At 37.4% G+C, this 26,940-nt stretch overlaps 1 protein-coding gene across 1 annotated transcript in view; it reads right to left on the bottom strand.

Moving 5' to 3' along the window:
- Nucleotides 1-25,747, bottom strand: part of LOC149779046 (transient receptor potential cation channel subfamily V member 6-like) — a 45,395-nt gene extending 19,648 nt beyond the window's left edge. The window contains exon 1 of the mRNA XM_089939615.1: nt 25,554-25,747. The gene's annotated coding sequence lies outside the window, so the exon portion shown is untranslated. The remainder of the gene's footprint in view (nt 1-25,553) is intronic.
- Between the last annotated feature and the right edge of the window lie 1,193 nt (nt 25,748-26,940).

Genomic DNA, 26,940 nt, shown 5'->3' with positions numbered 1-26,940 from the left:
TTTTTTATGAATAGTTTCCACATCACTTTGCATATTTCGTTATTGATTTTGATATAGTTTTATGTACGTATGGCTTAAAAAGTTATTTTCAAGTGTGAACATATCGTGAATATTAAGTATTCACTCGAGAAACAGCTGTTCAAATTAATGTCCACAGCTTTATGTTCATGTGAAGATTTGCATGTGTCTATTTAAAACTTGTGCAGCTATATATAAAAAAGATCAATTCCGGATTTTAACATTTTTTTATGTACGTGAGGCGTAGTCGCCCAATGTTTTCCGTACTTTTTTTAATATACATGTCGCACAAACTGAGGTAACCAACAATGGGGGGGGGGGGGGAAATGTCACCATGGATCCAGAAACTGGTATATGTATGCATGAATCCAACCGTTCAACCAGATATTTCTTACCATAGCTGTGTCTGTATTGGTATTGTTGCGGCTTTGTTGCAAATGTTTTTCTTGTGGTCATCGTCTCTACTTTTTCGTCATTGCGTTCGTTATTTTGTTACCATCTTTTGTTGGTTTATTTTCTTGGGGTTTGGGGGGTATGGGGCTGGGAATATATGATATATCAATTACCTTTGAAAACCAAGCGCTCTTCATCTGGAGGATCTTGTGATTTCTTGTTGCTGTTGGTGATTTTTACATAAGGCCTGGATAAAGCTAAATTCTTTGTGGGTTTCAACCTACGGCAGCCTGATGTCGGAGCTAACTGCCTTAGACCTTCGGTTAGGAACTATTTTATTTATTTATTTATTTATTTATTTATTTATTTATTTATTTAAATATATTTATTTAGTAGTAGTAGCAATGCTGATGTTGTTGTTGTTGCTGTTGTTGTTGTTAGTAGTAGTAGTAGTAGTAGGCTGAATAAATCAAGCTCTTTCTGGGCCTGAACCTACGATTGCCAGATGTCGCCCAAACCAATTCGGACGCATATAATACTATAGTAGGAAAATTGATATCCTCTTATTGTAGCCGCAGTCCTATTTATGTTGCTTGCCGTAAAACACCGAAGCAAAAAACCCTCCAAATATATTATCCACACAAACCTACGCGAACGCATACAAACCCCAAATATACTATTCACACAAACGTATGCGAACGCTTACAAACCCCAAAATCTACTATCCACACAAACGTACGCGTGCACACACACACACACACACTATCTACTATCAACACAGAAGGGGAAGCAAATAACCCCAATATCTACTATCAACACAAACGTACGGGAACGCATACAAACACACACATACACACACACTATCTACTATCAACACAGAAGGGAAGGAAAAACCCAATACCTACTATCAACACAGAAGGGAAGGAAAAACCTAATACCTACTATCAACACAGAAGGGAAGGAAAAAAACACATTATATACTATCCACATAGTGTGGGGACAAGGTCTTTATTTGTTAAGAAAAAACACACATGCGTATTCACTCACGCACATTATAGGTTACTGCATTTTATGAAATTATGAACGAGTTTTGTCGGATGTAAATACTGCACGACCTTGGGAGTGCAAGTATATTCATCCGACAAAACGAGTTCATATTTTCCGATACAAAAATGCAGTAACCTTTTTATTATATGCTCATTCTTTTTAAATTCTACATAATGCTTGATTATATTAACAAAACACGCAATAAGAAACAAAAATAACTGAATGTATGCTGTATTCCAAACTAAATGCACAAGCGCAGATTCATCATTATACAATAACAACATTATTAATGCGCACATAACTCCGCCCAGATAAATCTGAACTTAGTCGCGCGCTCGACATAACTTTCGAAAGAAAATGGCGCGTCTAGTTAAAATTGAAATTTGGAGTCATATTGTGAATGAATGCGCATTGCAACAACTTTTCCATTTGATCTGGAATGAATAGATTTTGGTATTTGTTTTCGATTCTACGAAATTTCGAGATTATGGACTGGATTTATATGACAATTCCACATGAACTACATCGGATTGAAGAAGCGAGGGAGAAGCGTGTTGACATCTGCAAATATGTTTCTGTTTCTGTCACTGAATGTTTGAAATCATAATATGGGAAAATATGAAGTCTTTCAATTGCAGTTATCAAAATGACGCTATGAAATTTAATGCTTTTTTCATTTTTGAGTGCAGTAAGGAGGATGTAATTGCACTTATATTCGAAATTACAGTACAATTTCGAAATGTGTAATCAAGATTGAGAACCTATGACATGGCTAATGTAATTCGGGTATCCATAACTAAGAAAGCACATTCTGGGGAAATTAGGATGTAAAACTGCAAGTATATGTTTTGCCATTCTTATCACCAGCTAAAGAAGACAGTTTATGCCTTGTCACTTGTATGTTGTCTGTAAGGACCCTTTCTTGCGTCTATTGTATGGCTAGCCTCAGATCGAAACATTGTATCACAAAGTTAACGCGGAATGTGCCAAAGCAACTGGTATGTGGCAGTCCACAAAACGATTGGTTTACTTCATTCAGAAAAAAATTTAAACAACCACAACGTAAAACGCCTAAGACGCGAGTGTAAATGATTTGTTTGCACATCAAAAGTGCTGGCGTCTGCGTCCATTGTTTGTTAGCAATAGAAAGTAGTTCCTTTATGCACGTGAATGGAATATGAAGGTGTGCAATATCGTAAAATACTGGACGATTCTGACAATGTAAAGTTAACGGAGGAAAAAATGAGCATATAATAACACGTGTTACTGCACTGTGTGACAGTAAGTCTGGAGACTATTATTTTGAAAGATGGGCAGACAGAATTAGTATTATATTCGAGAGACAAGGAAATAATGGTAACGAAGAAGAAAAAACAGAAAAGAAGCACACCATTTTCGGTTCTGTTATTGTTTGCAGTATTATAGGACAAAGATAATTAAGAAAACCATTCATTCTATGTAAAATGTGTTCATTGTTTTCATACAATCACCAATTTCATAAAAGGGTAGTGTGATATGTGTTGTCGACTTACTGCTTAACATTTTCTTAACATATCCCAAATGAAAGAGATATCCTGGGTTTCGCAGCACACGCTACAAACAATGTTGCAAAGTTTTCACAAATCTAAGGGCGGGGAAAAAAAATAAAAAAAGAAGCACCATAACGCGCCTTGTTCTATCAACAGTCTTAACTGAGAGAAAATAGGCCGAACATTGTTACATTTTTTCCGAACGGGTGTTTCGGTTTTAGAATTTAGAGTTCACCATAGGCAGGATTATACAGTGCAATGTCACTCGCGTCTTTCTTTAAAAAAGTCGTGAGTGTTTCCTTTCTGAAAAACGGTAGATCTAATGTTAGAAATTTTTCCGTGACACATTGCAGTGCCAAAATAAGGATAAAGCTACGATATCTAAATTGTACAAGCTCGTCAACTCAAGACTTTATTTCATCCAACGATTTACTGATTTACAATTTGTAAGGGTGTAAGTTTTGTTTAAAAAATACATGACAAACAGAACAGTTCACATACTTATGGTAACTACTGATCACATTTTTGGAGAGTTATCTTCAAACGGAAGAAATACCATTATGATTTCAATCAAACTTATTACAACGGAGAGAGAGAGAGAGAGAGAGAGAGAGAGACTATGTTATTCCTACTTTTGAAAAGTATCACGACACTTACGTTTATTTTTATGGTATATTTTCCCTATGAAAGTTTCAAGGAAACACACATGCCACTTAGAAAATCAAATCCATAAAAAATCCACTATTTTAAAATATCACCTGAGTGAACTGATGACGAATGCGACAAAAACCTTCTCACAAAATAGTACAATTAAACATTCCTTGATGTATTTTTCAATAAGACTAACACAATTTTCATGGATCGCCCATGGTACAATTGTTCGTGCATTAGATTAATTTTTTATATTTTCTTTTGTAAATCGTATAGCGGTGAGACTCAGATAAACATGGCCTATCTGGTCACTGTGTGAAGAGCTACTGAAGTCAATTCAAATCGAACGCGGTAAAAAAAATAAGTCTAACCAACGAAATGGCTTACAATGAGTGATGTATTGTTTTGTTCTAAGGCAGTGTGGCAAAATAATGCATACGCTCTTGCGTTGTTACCACTGCTGTGCAGACAGACTGGAATGTGAACTTAATTCCCTCTGTTGTGTGTTATACCATTTCTTCCTACCACAGAACTACTGAACGGTAAACAGTATTGGTTCGCGTTTTGAAACTGACAATTTCTTTTTATCGCACTTAAACATTTTGACATACGCACTCACACTCACATCGTTAGAGTCAGAAGTGTTACAGTTCTGAGTGGCATGTTTTGGGGTTTTTTTTCAAACTTGTGAATCCGGGGTTTGTATGAAGTAAAGAAGCTAAAGTTTAGTGAACCTCAAGGATAATAACCCAATATGTCTGTCTATTGATGCATGTATTTACTTTTAAAGAAGAAATATGGCCTCTAAAACACAAAGATATAAGGCAAGCATGATTGGAATGAACACAATTACAGCTAACTGCAGTAACAAACGGGGTGTTTTCCATTACATCCGTGTAACTTAGAGTTTCAATCCTCTTTCAAGACAAACTTGTTAAAGAGTCAGAAAAAGAGAAAAAAAGTGAAATTCTTAAAAATAACAATTAACCTATGTTGTTAAAAGACTTTTCACCAAAGGCTGTTCCTGACAACGACAACAAAATAAAAACCTGACAAAACTACCAAATTAAAGATAATCTCTATATATCAAATTACAACCCGCATTAGTATTAAGGATAAACCTCTAAACACCTATGTTTGAACACGCTAAAGTACTAATATTGATGCTGTAGGCTATTAAAAACTTCACATTAAAGTTCGCTTATCAGCGAATAAAATTAAAACATTTAAGTAAAACCCCAAAAGCAAGTCACCCAGCTAGATCTAGTATAAATAATTAATTAAACAATAAAATGCTAATAATCAACTACCAATCCGATTTGACCTCCTCTAACTGTATAACACGAACTCAAAATATTCCCAAAATAACCAACTCCCAATCAGAATTAATTTTACAAAACTGAACTCACTCCGTTAGAAAACAGACCAAAGAATTCATCTCCCAATCAGATCTGGCCTTTTATAACTAATTTCACTTTCTTAGACAACATACCAAAGAATTCGCCTCCAAATTGGATTTGTCCTTATATAGCTAACAAGGAAAGTTACAGAGCCAACCAAGAATTTCAACTCTATATCAGATTCGGCCTTACATAAACAAATTAGGAACATACAAAATCGACAGAAGTATTCAACCACCAATCGGAATTGAGCTTTTATAACTAAATCCACAACACTAGGAAACCTACCAAGGAATTCAACTCCCTATCAGATTTGATTTTACATCCTAGACACAAGCAGGCTTAAAGACCGTCATTCTAGGACTCCTTCACTAATTAGGACATTACAAAACACACTAGAGCAGACCTTAAATAGGTGCTAGGCAACATATACTAGCAATACCTGGGTGAAATTCTGAAAAGCAACAAGCCAGTGTTGATAGAGATTTCACTTAAGGATGTTCATGACAATTGACTTACAGTTACAATAAAACAAAGAACTGGCAAAACACCAAAGTAAAGTTACATCATTACTTAACGGACCCAATTACATCACACAACACATAACAGCCCTGATTTAACAAATCTAACTACAACCTTTACTATTGTAAATTTTGTTCTCTAGCCTTATTTACCAAATATTATATATCATTATATATATTTTATAACATCATCAAACCATAACATCAAATCAAGACAGGTACAGTATATAGCCATGTCACAGGGCACCAGAAACAAAATTACCCTACTCAACAAAACGAGATTGGAAACTGCTAAGCAGAGCATACTAACTAGAAAAATTGAAAACATGAACCAGCAAAAGAATAACGACACAAAAGAAGAAACTAGTAATACAATACGGAAGGAACCCCCCCCCCCCAGGGAGATTGCTAAAGGAAACTACCTAACCTCTCCTACATCAAAGGAAGTCACGCAAAGGAAATTAGAAGTCCAAAAACACTCATCCAGAATCACTAGAGTCTCAACACGAAAGACAAATACCGAAATAATAAACCTTGATGATGCCATAAAAACTAAAACTACCAAAAAACCGATTACCATACAGCTGCAAGTAGATCAAAGAACTGAAACAAAAAACCAAGACCCTGAACACGACAACCTAACTGCAGCAAACAACAACACAACTTAAAACAAAGAAACTGACAACAGGGTAACGACAGCAATACCAACAACACCCACAGTGGAAGACAAAACCAACAATGATGAAACAAAAACCGCTACAGCCCCAATAACACCATCTAACGAATACACAACTTACATCCTACAACAACACCAGGAGACCCGGGAAGACAACACAACTGAAAACAGAAAGACTAACAACAGAGTAACAGCAGAGTTACCAACAATACCTACTGACAACATAGTAGCGACAGCGACACCAAAGATAACCACAACAACTATTTCCAACCAAACAACTTACATCTCACAACAAAGACAAGAAACCCAAAAGGACAACACCACCAATGAAAAGGGGACCGACAACAGAATAGCAACAATACCACCAGCTGCCCTTGCAACGCATGTTAAGGTTGACAACGATACAACAGCAACTGATACAAATACAACAACCACAACATACAATACACACCAACATCAGGAGACCGAAGATGGACCAGAAACAACGGCGAGCAACAATCAAAGGATGAGAGACAACACTCTAACAACAACGACACCATCAACAACGCCTACAAAAACAACACCTAACACTCTACACCATCAAGATACTCAAGATAGTATGGTAGTACTTGGAGAGAAAAAAAACTGTCATCAATACCAAATCATGCACAGCAACAACAATAACAACAATCACTAGCACAACACATAAAACCTAACGCCCATCCACTACCTCAAAATACACCATACGTAACAGTCAGCAAGCGGGTCCATCGGAGCACATAATGGCCAGGGAAATGGCGGAAATAGAAAAAGCCCGCTAGGAAGCAAACCAAAAACTACAAAAAACAACAAAACTAACCCACCATCATATACCAGAATACGAAGAACAAGCATCAGAGGGAAGGGAGGCAAACCAATCAAAGGAACTCAACATATCAAACAAAAACACAGCAAAACACAGATGAGAAACAACAACCGGCCAACAAATAAAATAAAGGACAACAATGAAACTAAAATGGATACAAGAAACAAGAATAACAACAACACCAGCCACCTAAGTTCAAAGAGAAAAAACAACACAAGATATGGAGAATACCAGCATAAGGAAAAATCTAAACCCGCGAAATACCACTATCACCCACCAGAGCTAACAATATATATCAGTAGCACCAATGAAAGATTTCTACGAATAAGTAGTAAGAGTTTAGCAGTAATATTAACACAACACCACAGCGGCACCTTCCAAATTATTCGACCAGAGGCCAACTACATAATTATCTGGTGTAACTCTGCACGACAGATCGCCAAATACCTGGAAATAACAAACATGGCGGGCATCCCTGTCACCATCAACAGACATAAAAAGACGAACACTATCAGCACTAACAAAACAACAACGCCCAATCGTGGATTAGAGGCGAAAGACAGGGGCCCTAATAAACCAACCAAGACCAATGAAAATGAAATGAAAGAAACTCCAAGCTGTGGATTCAAAGCTATCTTAAAGCTTACAGGCCACTACCTATGGAAGACAACATCTGAAATAGAATATGATCTAAAATACCACCATATTCCATATAGACGAATTACGAAACTAAGAAATCATCAAGGAGTGGAAACCTCTACAGTACTGCTTGAATTTGCAGAACCTCCCCCCAAAAAGTATCAGGCTCGGTCCATATGGCAAGCCCATAACACTACAAAAATACATCAACAAGCCTCGTTACTGCAATAATTGCCAAGGATGGGGTCACTTCACCTCCCGATGCCGATATCACACAAGATGCAATAAATGCGGGGGAAAGCACAAAGGAAATTGTGCGGCAAATTCGTATAAATGTGCTAACTGCAGAGGAAAACACACACCATACTCTAGGGAGTGCCCCTACCCAGCACATGAGATACAAAGCATACAAATCATGGAAGACAGGCCAATCTCCTATAACCTAGCCAAAACAATGAGCAAGAACAACAACCCAACACAAGCAGCGACAAAAACAAGCGAAGGGAACCCTACACCAACAACAGCAACTACCTCTCATAGATCACGCGCTACGCACAGTCGACCTCAATCATCCACAACCAAGAGGAATGACACACATAAATTAGACAATACACAAAAACAGATACTACACCCAAACAAAACATACAAAAACCAGCACGTGGTCAACACATAGACAAGGAAAATACCATCCCTAGTGCTGCAGAAGAGGGTAAAGAGGTATTATATCGATCCCGCTTTAATAACCCAATATTTCACTGACCTGCAGGAGAGTATACAACAGAACATGCATCACAATCAAATTAAAATGCAAGACTTCATCCTCTTACTCCGACAACTACTAGAAAAAAATCTTGCCCAAGGACAAATCAAAACTCCAAACTTCCCTGTATCTTATTAAAAATCATACTAAACAAATAAATAACAACATTGAACAATGGATACACATAACGACAAAGAGTATGCAGACAAACTCATCATATGACAATGGAACTGCAGAGGCCTAATTCCATACCATGGAGAACTAATATCAGCCATTAACATAGCCACCAGCAAACCGAAAATCCTATGCTTACAAGAAACACTCTTAAATGAAAAAAGTAAGACTATCCCCAAAATAAATGGTTTTGACACAAAGTTTCTTAAGCATAAGAGTAATGGGAAAAAAGGAGGAGGACTTGCCATATATGTTTACAACGATATTACAGATGCAGAAGAGATAGACACTAACATTAATTTCAATGGAAACCTAATTGAATATCAAACAATCAATATTAAACTGGGACAAAGAAATTACATATTTATAATATATATGACCCTGGAGGAAATAATACAAACCCCACCCAAAATTACTCTGTGCTATTCAAAGGTAAGGGTATAAATAACATAATTTGTGGGGATTTTAATGCATAACACACTGAATGGGGTGGTGACCATATAGACACAAGAGGGAAAAGCATCGAAAAATACGCCAGAGAGAATCAACTTATAATATTAAATACCGGCACACCCACCAGAATAGACCCCATCCACGGAAAACTGACACCTATTGATTTAACACTCGCAACACCAAACCTTGCACGTATCACGGACTGGGAAGTGCTTCAACTAAGCTCACTTGGCAGTGACCACTTCCCGCTATGTATAACAGTATACATACAAAGACCAAAAACTCTACAAGTATCCATACAAAAATGTAAAAACAAAGCAAGCCAATTGTAACCTATTCCAACAAGCCTTGAGCAAGACACAGCTAGAAGAACTTCAAATTAACGATGCAAATCAATACTATCACAACATAACCCAGGCTATAAATGAAGCGGAACAAAACAGTATACCTAAAACTAGGTATACTGTTTTAAAGCTGACCGAAGGGCGAAATACAACCTCCTAAACAATGCAACAGAAACACTTAACTACAGTGTGTATGAAATATATAGCCATATAAGAAGCAAAATGAACAAGAAATGGCAGCAGCTCTGGGACAACACCAACAAGGGCAGACATTTATACCAACTGCAAAAAGAGGCCACAAGGGTAATCAAGACACCTAACATCCTGGAAATCTTGGACATCCGAATTATCAATAGGATCAAAACGGGAAAAACTTTACTCCGAAGCAGCTTTGGGAAACATGTCAGAAAGGAATTGAACCAAACTACTAACTGTCCACATTGCCCTGCTGCAGAAACACTGCACCACGTATTCAATACCTGTCACAGAAACCATAATCAACGAGTCGGTTTCCAAGACTGCCAAAAGAAAATTAAATCCCCTACAACATACCCTGAAATTTTGGACAAGGTACGCAACAAAAGCATCGATACCACATACATGAACATAATAAGGTACCTCAAACAAATTAACAAACATGGCAACATATAAATGCAACCACAAGTAATTATAATAACAATTAATAGAAGGGCTAAAGCAGTAAGGTAAGAATGCTAGCTGAAGCACACGCCCATGGTTGTTGTTGTTGTGTGTGGGTTTTTATCCGATTGTAGGTATGCAGCTAGCACAATATTAACCATCATGGTCTGAGAAAAACAAATATATTCCCATAATTATGTATACATATTATAATGGTAGCAAACCCCCGCTATCAGGCCCAGATACACACGACAACAAGAGTGGTAAGATATAAATAAATACAAAACATTATTAGGCCCCAACCATCTTAAGACTATAAGGTGACCTAAGCCCAGTCATCAGGCCCCCCACACAAGGCGGAACTAAATAAACAACAACAGCACAATCCCCAATTATTAACACGACATGTAAATCCAACACTGATACTCAGACCAAACATACTAGTTTATACAACAAAAAGGGGCACAATCTACCTTCCAGAATTCAATACAGCTATTAAACAAAGAATCGTGGAGATAAAATACCAGTCGCAAACATCAAGATCTAAACAAAGAATCGTGGAGATAAAATACCAGTCGCAAACATCAAGATCTAAGGCAATGGAAGTCGAGTCGAAGGAGAACAGCAAACTCAAGCAAAACAGCCAAACACTACAACAGCACGAAGAAGAAAGAAAGAGGGTAACACAGAATAAAGAAGGAGTAAAGAAGAAAACGGACAACGACTTTCAAATTGCCAATTTATATTAGTTTCTTCCTTTGGCTATTGAAGACCTCTTTCGATAAAAGCTCTATCCCCACAACCCTAACTCGATCCATTGTATACCACCATCAAAAGTGAAAACCGAAAGTAAACTCAGCGTGACCCAAACATGTAAAGGGTGCCTGACACCCAGCTGATTAACAACATTTCGGAAAATCAAAAGTACGTGATGTACACCAACTTTAATTAAAAATAGTAATGAAATTACACAACTCAAAGGATTAGGAAAATTACACGAGTGGCTTACACACCATTGGAATAGATTTCTGTCCACTAGTACAACTGGACTTGATTTGATCTTACGCGCTTTGCCGTTTCTGGGCGTACAGCTTTCCTGTGGCGTTTCGTGTCCCGCGGACCCCTTGCCTCCTTTTTTCGGCCGGACATGTTCATGAATTAAAAAGTACGACATTCACACATAAAAGCGGGACTGTAGTGGTTCCATTCCTACAGTCCCGATCAATTGAAAATCTCGACCTTCGAGATTTAACCAGTCGCGAAAGCACTAGTTGCGTAGGAGACTTAAATCCTTTAATTGATTGACAAACTTGTTATTCATTTTTAGGGCTTGAAATAAGAAAACTGAACAAATCTAAGCACTTTGCTATATATGTTTTAGCAACAGACTAAACAACATAAATACCATTACATCAATATAAAGCCTTAAATCTTCTATAAAAGAAATGACTTAAAAAGAAAATCAAATATGAACGATGACTAGCCAACAAAACCGAATTTATCAGCAATGACATGTGTAGAAATGCATCTCCCTTTGACAAGGTATGTGGATGTAATCTGCCAAACACCAACAACTTGAAAAAATGTATAAACAGAGAGAAACCTCAATTCAAAATTACTTTTCCAAAATTGTTTGTGTCTTTAGAGAACATACCTAAACACTAATAATTGGTGAACATGGAAAATACACATCAAAGCTTTGATATTTCCATATAAAAAATGAGGGGATATTCATAGAGTTCTTAATCAGCTCTATATGCTGGGACAGGTCTGTGGGATATCCACAAATAAATTAGTACAGATATTTTCAGGTCCAGTTGCAAGTGTGTGTGTGTTTTGAAAAGTGGCATAACTTGAACAAAAGCTTTTCTCGTGACACTAGTAAAGTGTAGAGCCTGTGCAAGCATCATAAAACTAAAGTCATATAACTTTATATGGTTTGTAGGCATTTCGACTTTAGAAAATGTGACGTATCCCAAACAATTATCATAAACAGAAGTAGAATATAAGGGTGTGATAGTTGTTGTTTAGATAAATCCAGTAATCTTTAAAACACCGCTGCTGTATTTTACTTTAGTCTTACCAGAGATCACATTTTTAGCTGTAAAATCAACGGTAACAGCAAGCAATACAGTCGCTGCTGTCGAGAAGGAAAAGTTCTTTCAGAAAGGGGTTTAGTATTTTTGTTAAAATATCAAATGAGGTAACACGAATGTTAAATCAGGTTTGGTTGGCATCGTGGTCAAAGACAAAGTGGAAGTGACTGAGAGAAGGAGACATCATTGCTGAGTACGTGATTTTCTGGAGTGCTGTTGTTTAGCTGTTGAATCTGTTATTGTCAAGTACATTCTCAAAAGGAAAGTTCTAACACATATCAATCGAATATCCTTGTTCGCTTGATCTACCTTTCCCCTATGCAACTCTTGGCCAAGATTGTCTTTATTCACTAGCTTAGACTTCTCCCCTCCCGTTGATTGTTAATGAAACCTGTAGATATGATCTTGTAATGATATTGGTAAGATTTTGATATCACTAGTAATATTCCTGTCACATAATGGAACTTTCACTCCAATCAAGTCTATGTTAATTCATGGGATGTTTACCTGGCAATGACCAAAAAAGCCTAAAAACTCTCACTCAGATATATCCCATATCTGTTTAAGCCACATCTAGGACGATTCTGAGGTAGATTCTCCTTATCAATCTCCGCCTAAATGAACATTACGACGACGTGTAATGTAAAGCCTAGAGAAGAATTTTTGAGCAGTTGTATTTCTATGAACCAATTCCTTCAAGAGACTGGTGTGTTTTATTTACCTAACAGTCCTGAGCCATCACGTGACAGGAAGTCTACTTCCTGGTTTAAGAGGAATCAACATGGCTACGCAACGGAGTTCTTATATTTGAAACCTATTGCTTGGGTTGAAGAGACTAGTAAAAAAAGGATTTTATGTGACAAGCAGTGTATTCACTTTGGATAAGTGGTTGGATCCCACTCTACATGCTGACTATAACTTTGCTATTACTCCAGTGGTTAAAAATCAAGTTGATGGATTGTTACCTCGTGTGAAATAGGGTTATACGAAAGAGTTTGTGGATACTTTGAAAGCTAAAACAGAGTATGGTGCTACAGGAATTGCTGATACTGTTGCATTTTCTACTAACGGTATCTTTCAAGATTATCATCATCTACGTTTGTAAAAAGATTCGTCACACAGAGAACGGAGCTACACGCTGGTATCCTCGAGGAAAGGTTAACACATCTAATCCGTTTTATGCTAACAAAGACAGTTCAAAGTTCAAAGATATTGTAGATGATTTCTTCAAAACAGCTGTTTCCGGTTTTTTTTTAGAAACCAATAGAACTACAGAAATTAATGATTTGGGAAGTTATCGTCCTATGCAGGTTTACATCAAAGGCTATCCTTATATCGGAAAATATGGTCCTATTGATATTACCGTCCAGTCTGAGATTAAATATTTTTACAAGACTGATATCCGGAAACGTAGAGTTGGAACTTATCTATTCAATGTTCTTGACAATCTACCCGCCAACTGGAAAACATCCTACCCATGAACTAGAATTGATAAGCTTGGTTACAGTTTTGCTACACCCCGCCAAGTTAACTACCCGCTGAATATGTGCAAGTTAGGCGGGTATGGTGGTGGTCAGGAATAAAACATTTATGAAGATCATTTCTTAGTTCAAACTCCACCTAATGAAGATAGTGATTACATGGTAGTGAGTAATCCAGACAGAACTCAAAAAAAGACCTTACAGAGACGAAAATACAGATCAAGAAGTCGACGTGAGTTCCAGTAAAAGATCTGAGAAAAGATGGACGATTATAAATCACTTTTGGCTGGTTATATTTCAATCAATGAATTTCTACAAAATACTGGTGCTTTTATCTAAGGAATAATCCTGAGCCTTCATGCGATAAGGATGCTGTTTCATGGTTTAAGAAGAATCAGTATGGATATGCTACATACGTTTTATATCTAAAGCAAGTGGCTTGGACTTATGATAGTGCTGGAAAAGGTTATCATTTGAATAGTAGTTAGTTCTATTTGAATAACTGGTTGGATCCTACTATTCATGCCGATTATAATTTTACAGTGCAAGTGGCTACGCATGTGCCTAATGATCAAAGTTCACAGTCTAGAATTCAAACGCCTTGGCTGGCAAAACACCTTGGCTGGCACGATTTAGTGCTAATTCTTACTTTATTGCAGGAACTGTTGGTCAACCTTATCTAACCATTTTTGAAGCTTATTGTATGTATCTTAGCCTGTATGAGCTGATGGAGGTGGAATCGGAATTCCGACTACAAAGTTTATCGGCTATGATACTTATTTCAAGTGCCCTGAATGATGACATGGAATTATGCCTTATTTATTATTTTGGATTTCGTTTTATCCTGATGTTGGACCTGTTCAATTTGCATTGGCTCAATTTACAGACTGATAGTGTTAATTTGTTAACACGTGTTGATGCTGTAGAAGGAGAGAATATTTCAAAAAAAATAAGTGATGGTGAAGACATTGAGAGTAGCTGTTGAAAAACAGGATCGAAAGAAAAGAAAAAAAGAAGTAGAAAGTAGAAAGAAACAGCCCGTCTCCGGGATGGTTTCAAACGACTGCTAAATACAGACGTGGAATTAACTGTAACAACGACAAGAAAGTTGAAATTTCGAAGTTTATGGTTAATATTTATTCAAGCAAATTAAAATCATTATTTCACCTCTTGCTTCCGGTCCTTTTCATTCTCTTTCTCTCTCTCTCTCTCTCTCTACAATATATGTTAATACTGCATCTAATTCTTCCTTGTGCATTGCATAAAATTGACAATTCTTGCCATCATTACAAGGACCATCAAATCCACAAAGATTACATTTTTCCGCTACTGTGGAAGTTACACACTCGTATGCTCCAAACACACTTCATGATGGACATAAAGTTTCCTCCGAAGAGTTACTCAATTCACACCAGTCTGTGAAACCCCATTTTTCAAATAAGGTTGGTACTTAACTATTAGTGCTACTTTCAATGCAAATTGATTCCGAAAGTTGCTCCTCTATTGTTACGTCCATGACATTCAATAAAGTTGGCAATGGAGATGGAGCTGGTATGTCTAAATCATGAATGATGGACTCTGCAATTGTATTGCCAGTATTGGAATCATTTCGGGACTTACAATTTCTTCTGCAATTTCATCCCGGCGTATTCCTTCTATTTCATCATCACTTGACCATTAATCACAATCTGTGTTTGGTAAGGGTGTTAAGTCTGGATCTTCTAGCAATAATGCTTCATTTAATTCGCTCCAGACTGGGTCTTCGAAGTTTCCTGATGATGTTTCCGCCATGATTTTGGGAATGTTTTTCCCTGCCAATAGTTCATGAATTAAAGTGAAACAGCCTTACATCCACATTTGATTGGCCATCTTATTTGGATTTTTAGCTTGTGTTTATTGAGTGCTCCACTCTTGCTGCTAAATAGGAATGTAAATGAACGTTCATCCGTTGCAGCTTTGCCTTCTGGGACTGCAGCCCATGGCTCTCTGATTACTGTAATTATAATAGGCTGGTAATTGCACCCACATAGTCCGTTGTTTTTCATTGGTACCATACAATCCTTTCCTTCTCCTGTTTGCTAGTAAATATCCAATGTATTGCAATTGAAATGCAATTCATTGATCAAGCATACTTTTGAGTGAGATAACTCTGTAAAACAAAAATGGCTGTAATTAGCAGAGAGACCTACGCATTACTGGTACCATAGGAACGGATCTGTCCAAAGGTTTTCCCGCTAGAGGAAGCTCCTATGCATAGAAACGTGTTTAATTTCGGAACCTTTCTGAAAATAACAGAATAGAGACAAACCAACCAATATGCTGTGTTCTTGATAGCTCTTCCGTTTTCCTTTGGCCATATTTTTAATAAAATGTGAGTGTCGTCAGCATTTAACAGTTTATCACCGAAGAAAATTTCTAACTCCTCTTCTGTTTCTTCCGTGAATAATTGGGAATACTGTCTTGAGTCCTCTGAACTTAATAATCTCGCTGTACCAGAATTCTTACTTGGGGACCTCGTCCTAGATAGTCTAAGAGGGTATCTGCATCTTCGTCATTTCCTTTGAGGATAGCTTCCCTTATTAGTTTGAATAAGTCGGGGTTTTGTTTTTAATTTGTCGTCATATTTTGGAGTATCTTGATGTGATGTCCAGCCCTGGTTTCTGATAAATATTAAGATGTTTTTGCTTCGTAGCCTTAGCTTCATCTTTGTCTGATCTTTCTCGCTTCCTTTTTTTTTTTATTATTTTTTTTTCGTTGTTGTTGTTGTTGATGTCTTTTTGCTTGCACTTCTTTCCCGATTCGATTTCTTCGGCTTCATGAGATTTCCAGAATTTATGCATAGCTCTTGATGTGAATCCGATTATTTCCCTTGGGATAGTTTTCAAATAACTTGTTATGTTACCTATGTATCTTATTTGGTGGGATTTGACCCGGTAACAATTATGTTCGCATGTTTGTTTTCAATCACGCACGAAGTTCATAGGCTAAATCCCACATTTCTTCGTTCTCATGACACCTCCTCTCTTTGCTGCTTAATTTCTGAGATTAAGTGATAATGAGTCTCAGCATTGAACGAACATTCGTCTCCTTTGTTGAGATGGTGATAAACTAGGTATCCATGCTGTACCTTCCTAGTGAGATCACTTATGGCGTTGAGAACATTTTTAGTTCTGATCATATCCTTGTTTCATAAGTCAACTTCCTCCATGTTTGTATAGAAAATCCTGTTTTCTTCTTTAATCCATGATTTATCGATTACAATTCCAGGAATTGCAGGATAGATTACTAATCCATAAAAGTTGTTCCATTGAATGTTCTCCATGACTTATGAAATCAACTAGAGAATGACAGACCGGATACAAATTATAGCGTTTTATGCGTCATAATTAGATGAAAAGGAATTGCTTAGCGGATTTCCAACCTGGAAGTGACATAATTTTCCCGCCTTGCGCCATTGCCTAGACTTATTTTCTTACCGCGTTCGCTTCGAATTGACTTCAGTAGCTCTTCACAGAGTGACGAGAAAGGCCATGTTTTTCTGCATTTACAAAAAAAGAATATTTAAAGACATTAAACTAATGCACGAACAATCGTATCATGGCGATCCATTGACACCGTGGCCATCTTATTGCAAAATACATCAAGGAATATTTAATTGTACTATTTTGTGAGACGGTTTTAGCCGAATTGGTCATCAGTTCACTCTGGTGATATTTTAATATGGTGGATTTTTCCTATGGATTTGATTTTCTAAGTGGCATCTGTGTTCCTTGAAACATTCGTAGGGAAAATATACCACAAAAACAAACATAAGTGTCGTGATACTTGTCAAAAGTAGGAATAACTCTCTCTCTCTCTCTCTCTCTCTCTCAGATTTTTGAAAACTTTGCAACATTGTATCGTGCGCTGTGAAACACAGGACATCTCTTAAATTTGGGATATGTTAGGTAAATGTTAAGCAGTCAGTCGACAATAAATATCACACTGCCTTTTTATGAAAATGATGAAGGAATGAAAACAATGATCATATTTCACATACAATGTATGGGTTTTCTTAATTATCTTAGTCATATAATAGCGCAAACAATACTAGAACCAAATATGGTGTGTATCTTTTCTGGATTTTTTCTTTACCATTCTTTACTTGTCTCTCGAATTCAGTGCTAATTCTGTCTACCCATCTCTCAAAATACTAGTCTCCAGACTTACTGTCACCCAGTGCAGTAACAATTGTGTGCGTGCGTGCGTATGTGTGTATGTTTTTATCTTAACAAAGAAAATAACTTGTCCCTGCACTATGTGGATAGAATATAATGTGTTTTTTCTTTCTCCTTCCCTTGTGTGTTGATAGTAGACATTGTGTGTGTTTGTATGCGTTCGCGAACGTTTGTGTTGATAGTAGATATTGGGGTGATTTTCTTCCCCTTTTTTGTTGATAATAGGTTGTGTGTGTGTGTGTGTGTGTGTGTGTGTGTGTGTTCGCGTACGTTTGTGTGGATAGTAGATTTTTGTGTTTGTAAGCGTTCGCGTACGTTTAAGTGAATAGAATATTTGGGTTTGTATGCGTTCGCGTACGTTTGTGTGGATAGTATATTTGGAGTTTTATTCCTTCTTCCCGTGTGTGGATAGTAGATTTGGGGTTTGTTTTATGCTCAACTTCCCGTGTGTCGATAGTCTGTATACGTGCGCGTACGTTTGTGTGGATAGTAGAGTGTGTGTTTGTGTGGATAGTAGAGAGTGTGTTTGTATGAATGCGCGTACGTTTGTGTGGATATTATATTTCGGTTTGTTTCTTCTTCTTCTTCCCTCTGTGGTGTGTGTGTTTGTGTGTGTGTGTGTGTGTGTGTGTGTGTGTGTGTTGTATGGATGCACGTATGTTTGTGTGGGTAGTATATTTGGTGTATGTATGCATGCGCGTACGTTTATGTGGATATTATATCTGGTGTTTGTTTTTTCTCCTTCTCGTGTGTGGATAGTATATTTGGGGTTTGCATGCGTGCGCGTACATTTATGTGGGTAGTAGAGTGTGTGCTTGTATGCATCGCATATTTGAGGGGGGGGGGTCTCCTCTTCCCGTGTCTGGGTAGTATATTTGGGGTTTGTTCACTAAGTAGGGGTTAGAATAAGAAGAAATTAAAGGAACAAGAAGAAAACCAAAGGCCCTTTTCAGAGCCACTCATGTGCATCGAGAAGATATTTATTCTCTTTGCCTAAATATTTTCCGGGCCTCGTAGGGACTTTCATCGCAGGACAGGGTGTTTGTTGGTGTGGCGGGTAAATGTATAGTGACAGAGCGATCTTCCGGGTCCCGTAGGGACTTTCATAGCTAGACAGTTCAGCCTTCCTGTTTGAGTTACAATGGGTTTAAATATAATTTCCCTTCCTTGGGATTGTCTTTTCTTGATTATGAGTCAAGGCATGAGGTTTATAAATTCAGTCAATATGAGCAAGAGAGACAGAAGATATTCAGTCAGGTTCGATCCAGAATATACCAAACTGGTATAGTTTATCAACTAGCCGAACTTACCCGCCACCCCGCTACCCGCTGAACTTATTCGCTACCTGCCCCTCTATACAACAACCGCACTTTCCATTGTCGATATACAAGCCCAATATTCCCCATGTTCAATTCTCATTGACGCTAAACGTTCCCAGGGTGATCTGAAAAGTCTCGTCGCTAAACGTTCCCAGTGGGAGCCTGTAATGTATTTTCCCATTGTCGCTAAAGTATCCCCATATACTACATCCCAGGTCGACTAATATCGGAACGAGGAGTCAAATTGTAAGGAATATCTCACACACCAGGCAGCCCATATCGACACTTTGGTTGCCAAGTGTGTGAGATATTCCTAATTTTTTTACTTCTCTTTCCCATATTAGTTGACCTCGGAACAAGCTACACAACGACTTTATTTAGACAGTAAGACAGCGACCTAAAAAAGCACACTAACATGGCAAGCATATTACACTGTAGAACCACAAAGAAAACTAAACATTGTATTCTCCTTTACAATATGTCTGAAGGTAATAGTACCGTGTCACGTTTATGGGGGAGGATAATATTAATCACTGAGTGCCCCGCATAATGAAATCATTATTTGTATAAGAAAGCTCAATTTCGATAGCACTGAACTTCCTTTACCTTTCGTTAGATCACGTGACTAATTTAACTCGACTGATTAATGATTAATAACAATAAATTATTTATTCCGTCAACTTTAATGTAAACGACTTGAGGACATGTGAAGTTATGTAAACGGAAATGTGTAGTATGTTCAGTGACATCTTACAAAAAGAGTGCCGTGCCCGTGATTGCCTCAAACAGAAACGATTCTTTAATTTGAATATTTTGATGTCCTGCATGCATCTAAACATACTATCTACTAAGACTATACAGTTTTGGAACTACTTCAGTTTTGAAGTCATCATGCACACCAACACATCGCTTGTTTGCAGACTTGAACAAGAAGGCACGTTTGCAAGTAACGTTTCGGTATGTGATTTGCCTTTATGGTGCTCATTGGCAAGAAAGAGGGGAGAAAATAGAAGGTGGGGAAGGAACACAAGAAATGAAGTTGCTCATGTTTTGCTTACATCAACCTTTCATCGAAGCTATATTATGTTATTTCGCTGTACATTTTATTCGTGTTGTTTTTCTCTATTCAGACATGAATAGTGTCAACATAAAAATTAAAATAAATTGTTCATGTTATTGTATATCATTCTGAACCCGCAAAATGATTTATTGTGAGTTTGACATGGTAATAAACGAGTTGCCACGGCATCGACCAAGCACGCACATACCCAACTATAACATAAGTACATGTATCACCACAACAAAACTTTTGAACGAAAATTTTAGTAACTAGTTATCCTACGGGGGGGGGGGGGGCTGATAATAAAGATTGCTGCCGAGTTACACAACCACGCTTTGACAGATTTGCATATGTTGAAAAATTATCTTGCACCTTTTCTCATACGATAATCCTATACAGGTTTAGTAATGTATCAATATTCGAACACAAACAAGGCCATGCTGTATGTAGTGTATCAATATTCGAACCCGAACAAGGCCATGCTGTATGTAGTGTATCAATATTCGAACCCGAACAAGGCCATGCTGTATGTAGTGTATCAATATTCGAACAAGAACATGGCCATCATATATGTAATATATCAATATTCAAACACGAACAAGGCCATGCTGTATGTAGTGTATCAATATTTGAACACGAACAAGGCCATGATGTATGTAGTGCATCAATATTCGAACACGAACATGGCCATGAGGTATGTTGTGTATCAATATTCGAACACGAACAAGGCCATGCTGTATGTAGTGATCAATATTCGGACACGAACAAGACCATGCTGTATGTAGTGTATCAAACATATTTGGACACGAACAAGACCATGCTGCATGCAGTGTATCAATATTCGAACACGAACATGGCCATGAGGTATGTTGTGTATCAATATTCGAACAAGAACATGGCCATCATATATGTAATATATCAATATTCAAACACGAACAAGGCCATGCTGTATGTAGTGTATCAATATTCGAACACGAACATGGCCATGAGGTATGTTGTGTATCAATATTCGAACAAGAACATGGCCATCATATATGTAATATATCAATATTCAAACAAGAACAAGGCCATGCTGTATGTAGTGCATCAATATTCGAACACGAACAAGGCCATGCTGTATGTAGTGCATCAATATTCGAACACGGACAAGGCCATGCTGTATGTAGTGTATCAATATTCGAACACGAACATGGCCATGCTGTATATAGTGCATCATTATTCGGACACGAACAAGGCCATGCTGTATGTAGTGTATCAATATTCAAACACGAACAAGGCCATGCTGTATGTAGTGTATCAATATTCGAACACAATCAAGCCATGCTGCATGTAGTGTATAAATATTCGAACACGAACAAGGCCATGCTGTATGTAGTGTATAAATATTCGAACACGAACAAGGCCATGCTGTATGTAGTGTATCAATATTTGAACACGAACAAGGCCATGATGTATATAGTGCATCAATATTCGAACAAGAACATGGCCATCATATATGTAATATATCAATATTCAAACAAGAACAAGGCCATGCTGTATGTAGTGCATCAATATTCGAACACGAACAAGGCCATGCTGTATGTAGTGCATCAATATTCGAACACAAACAAGGCCATGCTGTATGTAGTGTATCAATATTCGGACACGAACAGGCCATGCTGTATGTAGTGTATCAATATTCGAACACGAACATGGCCATGAGGTATGTTGTGTATCAATATTCGAACAAGAACATGGCCATCATATATGTAATATATCAATATTCAAACAAGAACAAGGCCATGCTGTATGTAGTGCATCAATATTCGAACACGAACAAGGCCATGCTGTATGTAGTGCATCAATATTCGAACACAAACAAGGCCATGCTGTATGTAGTGATCAATATTCGGACACGAACAAGACCATGCTGTATGTAGTGTATCAAACATATTTGGACACGAACAAGGCCATGCTGCATGCAGTGTATCAATATTCGAACACGAACAAGGCCATGCTGTATGTAGTGTATCAATATTCGAACACGAACAAGGCCATGATGTATGTAGTGTATCAATATTCGAACACAGACAAAGCCATGCTCTATGTAGTGTATCTGAGGCATGATATCCCAGTGCCAGACATCACTATTAACTGACACACTGTAGACATCGTAACGACATGACGAAAAAATTGTTAAAGCTACGTTAAGAATGCAAATTAAACACACGCACACACACAGCTAATATATAGGAGGCAGTTACGGGGCATGCCGTAATAATGACACTACTGATAGCTAGTGGTCTGACTGAGTCTGATTTGAAACGTTGTTGTTGTTGTTGTTCTATAGTTTAACGCCATTTTTCAGCACAATACAGGCTATACATGACGGCCAGTATAACTGGTGGAGGAAGAACCCTGGAAAACCCAGGGAAGAACCCCGACCCACGAGAAGCTACTGGCAGGCTTTCCCACGTACCCACGCTAGCCGAGCCTTGGACTCGAACCCACGCAGACAGAGGTGAGATGGCAGTGATCCGGAACAGTGAGCGCTTTAGACCACTCAGCCACTCGCTCGGGGCCCCCGATTTGAAATTGTAACATACCTTTAAAAAAATTCAATCATATCACCAAGATGTGTGAGTGTGAAAGTTTACATCATGTCACAGACATATAGCATCATGCCCCACCCAGTAACATTATCCTGACACCAGGCTGACCAGTCCTAGCACTGACCTCTTAATGCTTAGCGCCAAGCGAGGCAGCTGCAGGTAACATTTTTATAAGTCTTTGGTATGACTCGGCTGGGATTCGAACACGCGAACCTCGCATCCGAGACGGTTGCTCACAGCTAACTAGTGGTAGAGTTAGGCGGAACAATGACTTTATTCAGAATCTAAAATTTGATCTGGATATTAATTATGTCAATTAAGGGGTTTTTGGGGTGAGGGGCGTCTTGCTTAGGCATTTTTTAAAATATAAAACACAAAAAGTAAATAGCGATTTATTTTCTTGTGGACGTGACACTATTACAAAAATCAGTTAAACAGGAAAAATTAGTTTTAGACACGCAAACGCTCCGTTTGCCTAAACATTTTTTGTAACGTTTCAAAACAAAACCTAATAGTTTTTGTTTTTAAGTACGATGGATGCGAATAAATAAGCATTGTTACTGTATTTGGTAGGCCACATTTGGTCATATCACTTTTACATCATATGCACAATTGTCACGAAATAGTCTGCCATAATATATATATGACTTATTGTCCGTTTGTAAGAAGAGTATCAATGGGGATTAAATCTTGCTGTAATAAATTGTAAGTAATTCAGTACCGGCTGCGACAACGAGATATGCATTCTTTATTCCTGACTTTTTGATTTGTAAAGTGGAAGGCAGGGTCGAAAATAAAAGTCATCAATTTATAAACAGAGTGGTGATCGTAAGTGCCCGCCCCCCCCCCCCCTTCAAATCCTCATCATTCAGCATATAATGAGCATTTTCCGTGTAATTCACATGTCATGAAATACTTGCTTCGATGGGGAAATGACTGATTAAAGGTTATGCGAGAACATACAGCACATGCTAAATTAAACGCATTCATACCAGTAATATGCGAAGAGGGAGAGAAAAAAAAACAGTTTTCTAATGGATATAACACTTTACAATTATTTGGCGTGAAATATTTTATCTACGTATGGATCAGCGGGCTGTGATAAATACTTTTTTTCTTAAATTCAGTAGAGAAGTCTTGAATCAAATTTCTTTTCAAATTCAACCAGCAAACATAAATTGACACGGGGATTATGCGGATCTGTCAGATTGAATTTTATCAATACTCAAACTTTCTAGGTACACCCCATAACCTTTGATTTTTTTACCATACCGGTGTTGTCTTGTGCACGTCAGTGAAAACCTATTTGCAGACACAATCCCACATAAAGTACATCACACTAATCCAAAGTAAAGCTTATCTTTCCTGATATCACCTAAAGATGACATAGTTTTAAAAGATCCAACGTGTGTGTGTGTGTGTGAATGGATACCTCATTCATGGGAATACAGTACTCCCTCATTATAAGGATGTTCATAGGCAATACCTCCCTATAATAAAGTATATAATACAGACACAATCCCACATAAAGTACATCACACTAATCCAAAGTAAAGCTTATCTTTCCTGATATCACCTAAAGATGACATAGTTTTAAAAGATCCAACGTGTGTGTGTGTGTGTGTGTGTGTGTGTGTGTGTGTGTGTGTGTGTGTGAATGGATTCCTCATTCTTGGGAATACAGTACTCCCTCATTATAATGATGTTCATAGGCAATACCTCCTTATAATAAAGTATATAATACATATAAAATTGAATCCATACCCATACTCTCCTTATAACATGAACCGTGTTCAGAAACTGTTATTTGTGAATCCTATATCCTGAGAAAGGTAAGCTGTGATTTATTGATATTTTGTGATCCCTAAATCTTGCTCAGGACAGGTCGAGTTATTTATTATATGTCCTTCCTGAGACAAGAATAATTAGATTATCCGTTTATAACCTGGACGTTTATAACTCCAATAAAGTTTGACAATATAGGCATGTTGGAGTTATGTAAATAAGAACAATCTAAACTGAGCATGCTGAGCCATCGACAAAACAAAAGAACGATGAGGACGGAGGGAGGGGGTAAGTGACTGTGATGATGACAGTGATTACGACGACGAATGTTATCGATATTATTATTATTATTATTATTATTATTATTATTATCGTTGTTTGGACGAGCCTGATAGGAATGACGGCAACAAGAAACTGAAATACGTTTATACATACATACATGCATACATACATACATACATACATACATACGTATGTACGTACGTACAGACATACAGACACACTTGAAGACATATAGTGTCTGTGTCTCCGTGTGAGTGTGTGTCTGTGTCTCTGTGTTTGTTCGTATGTGCTATCTGGGGACTTAAAGACGGTTGCCGTAGTTACTCTAAACAATTATTTCTATTAAAAGAACACAGAATCCCCGTATATGCCAGAGTACGTCAAATGTTTGTAGAGATATATTACCATTCATCTACCGAGCTACTACTGATCCGCCTACTACTATGCCAACCTACCTACCTACCTAGATATGTGTTCATTTAGCAAACTATCTAGCTATCAAACTACCCTCTCACCAACGCCGTTACCTACAAAAATAGATGTATCTATCAATCTGTCCATGATAATAACGAGAGAGAGAGAGAGAGAGAGAGAGAGAGAGAGAGAGGGAGAGAGAGAGAGATAGAGATCGTACCTTCCGAAAGAGGTAACATGCTATTTCTCTGTGGTCAAAGTTTGGAATGCTGAAATGAATCGTTCTTAACAAATACTATACTGTGTCACCCGCCCACCGAGAATAATCTTGATGTATTAAAGGTATCGCACGCTCAACAATGGTCTTTCATTCCGATCTGAAGTAAATACATCCGGTAATCTCGGCAGTCTGTTGTATTAAATTATGACTTGAGAGGCCAAATATTTTTCATATCAGGGGAATTGTCAAGTGTCCCCGGGTTTGTATTGACCTAGAAAATATAATGTCTGTATACGCCCTTAGCTCCACTCATTTGTGCGTTTTGTGAAAGATCAATGGAAAGTGACATACCCTATTTCCCATTTTTGTCTATTGATACATAAGACAGATCAAATTTTACAAGATGTTATTAACACATAAGAAATTAAAACACTATACTGTTCCTGCAAGCAGTAAGCAGGATTTGTATAGTTTTTCTTTGAGCATGGTGCTCGCTTTATGTTAGGTAAGTCTTCCTCACTCGCTGAGAAAACGAGACTTGATATGATAAAATAAAATTTGAACTTAGATGTTAGGCAGGTTCTAGAATATGTTTTTCAGTATATAATCTCAATTTTGTATAAGCCACGCGTTATAATACAACCCTATCTTATCGCAAACATGTTATCCAAAATATATTTTGAATCTATTCTTATGTCACGTGTTTAGACTCGAATAAACAGTAACACAAGAAAGATTGAAAGCAACAAACTTTAAAAAATACAATAATTAATTTCCTTGGAAAAATTCTGTAAAAAGAAAAAAAAATATGAACTTACGGTTTTATAGAATCAAATCCAAAAATAACCCAAGAATAAAATTGTAGTAGTTCTAATAACAAAATGTTCTACTGATTTCAAGTTCGAATCCCGACGAAGAATCCAAGATGGAAGACGATGACGTCTGCTGCAATCTGTAGTGTTCAAGTCTACGATTCCTTGTAGAAACAAGAATTATCACTCTGGTTTTGGAAGCCAAAATAAATTTCTTATAAGAACTGTCTTTGATTATGAATCTCACATGATCATATGTATTTTCCAGAAAAGAAGAATTAACCCTTTTGAATCCAAGTAATTTGAAATAACTCCAATCAGCACAACATACAACTTCCGGTTAAAGAGCCCAGCTTCTAGTGAGAATAATTTTCCAAAATAGAGGTTATATCGTCTTCTTAATGAAAATACATGGGTCACGTGATCATGTTCTGGAAGCTTATTGAAACTAAGTACTTGTTAAAGGTCACCTGCACCAGTGTGACCCTAACGAAAACCAATCATTTTACTCTAAGAAATAAATAAATAAAAACTCTTTCATCTTAAACACGAAGTCCTATCATGACCTCGACAAC

Source organism: Sinohyriopsis cumingii, chromosome 17, assembly GCF_028554795.1.
Source record: "Sinohyriopsis cumingii isolate HCF-2022 chromosome 17, ASM2855479v2, whole genome shotgun sequence".
In the NCBI taxonomy this organism is placed as follows: Eukaryota; Metazoa; Mollusca; class Bivalvia; order Unionida; family Unionidae; genus Sinohyriopsis; species Sinohyriopsis cumingii.
The sequence above is the reverse complement of the archived record's forward strand: the minus strand, read 5'-3'. Positions and strand labels throughout refer to the sequence as shown.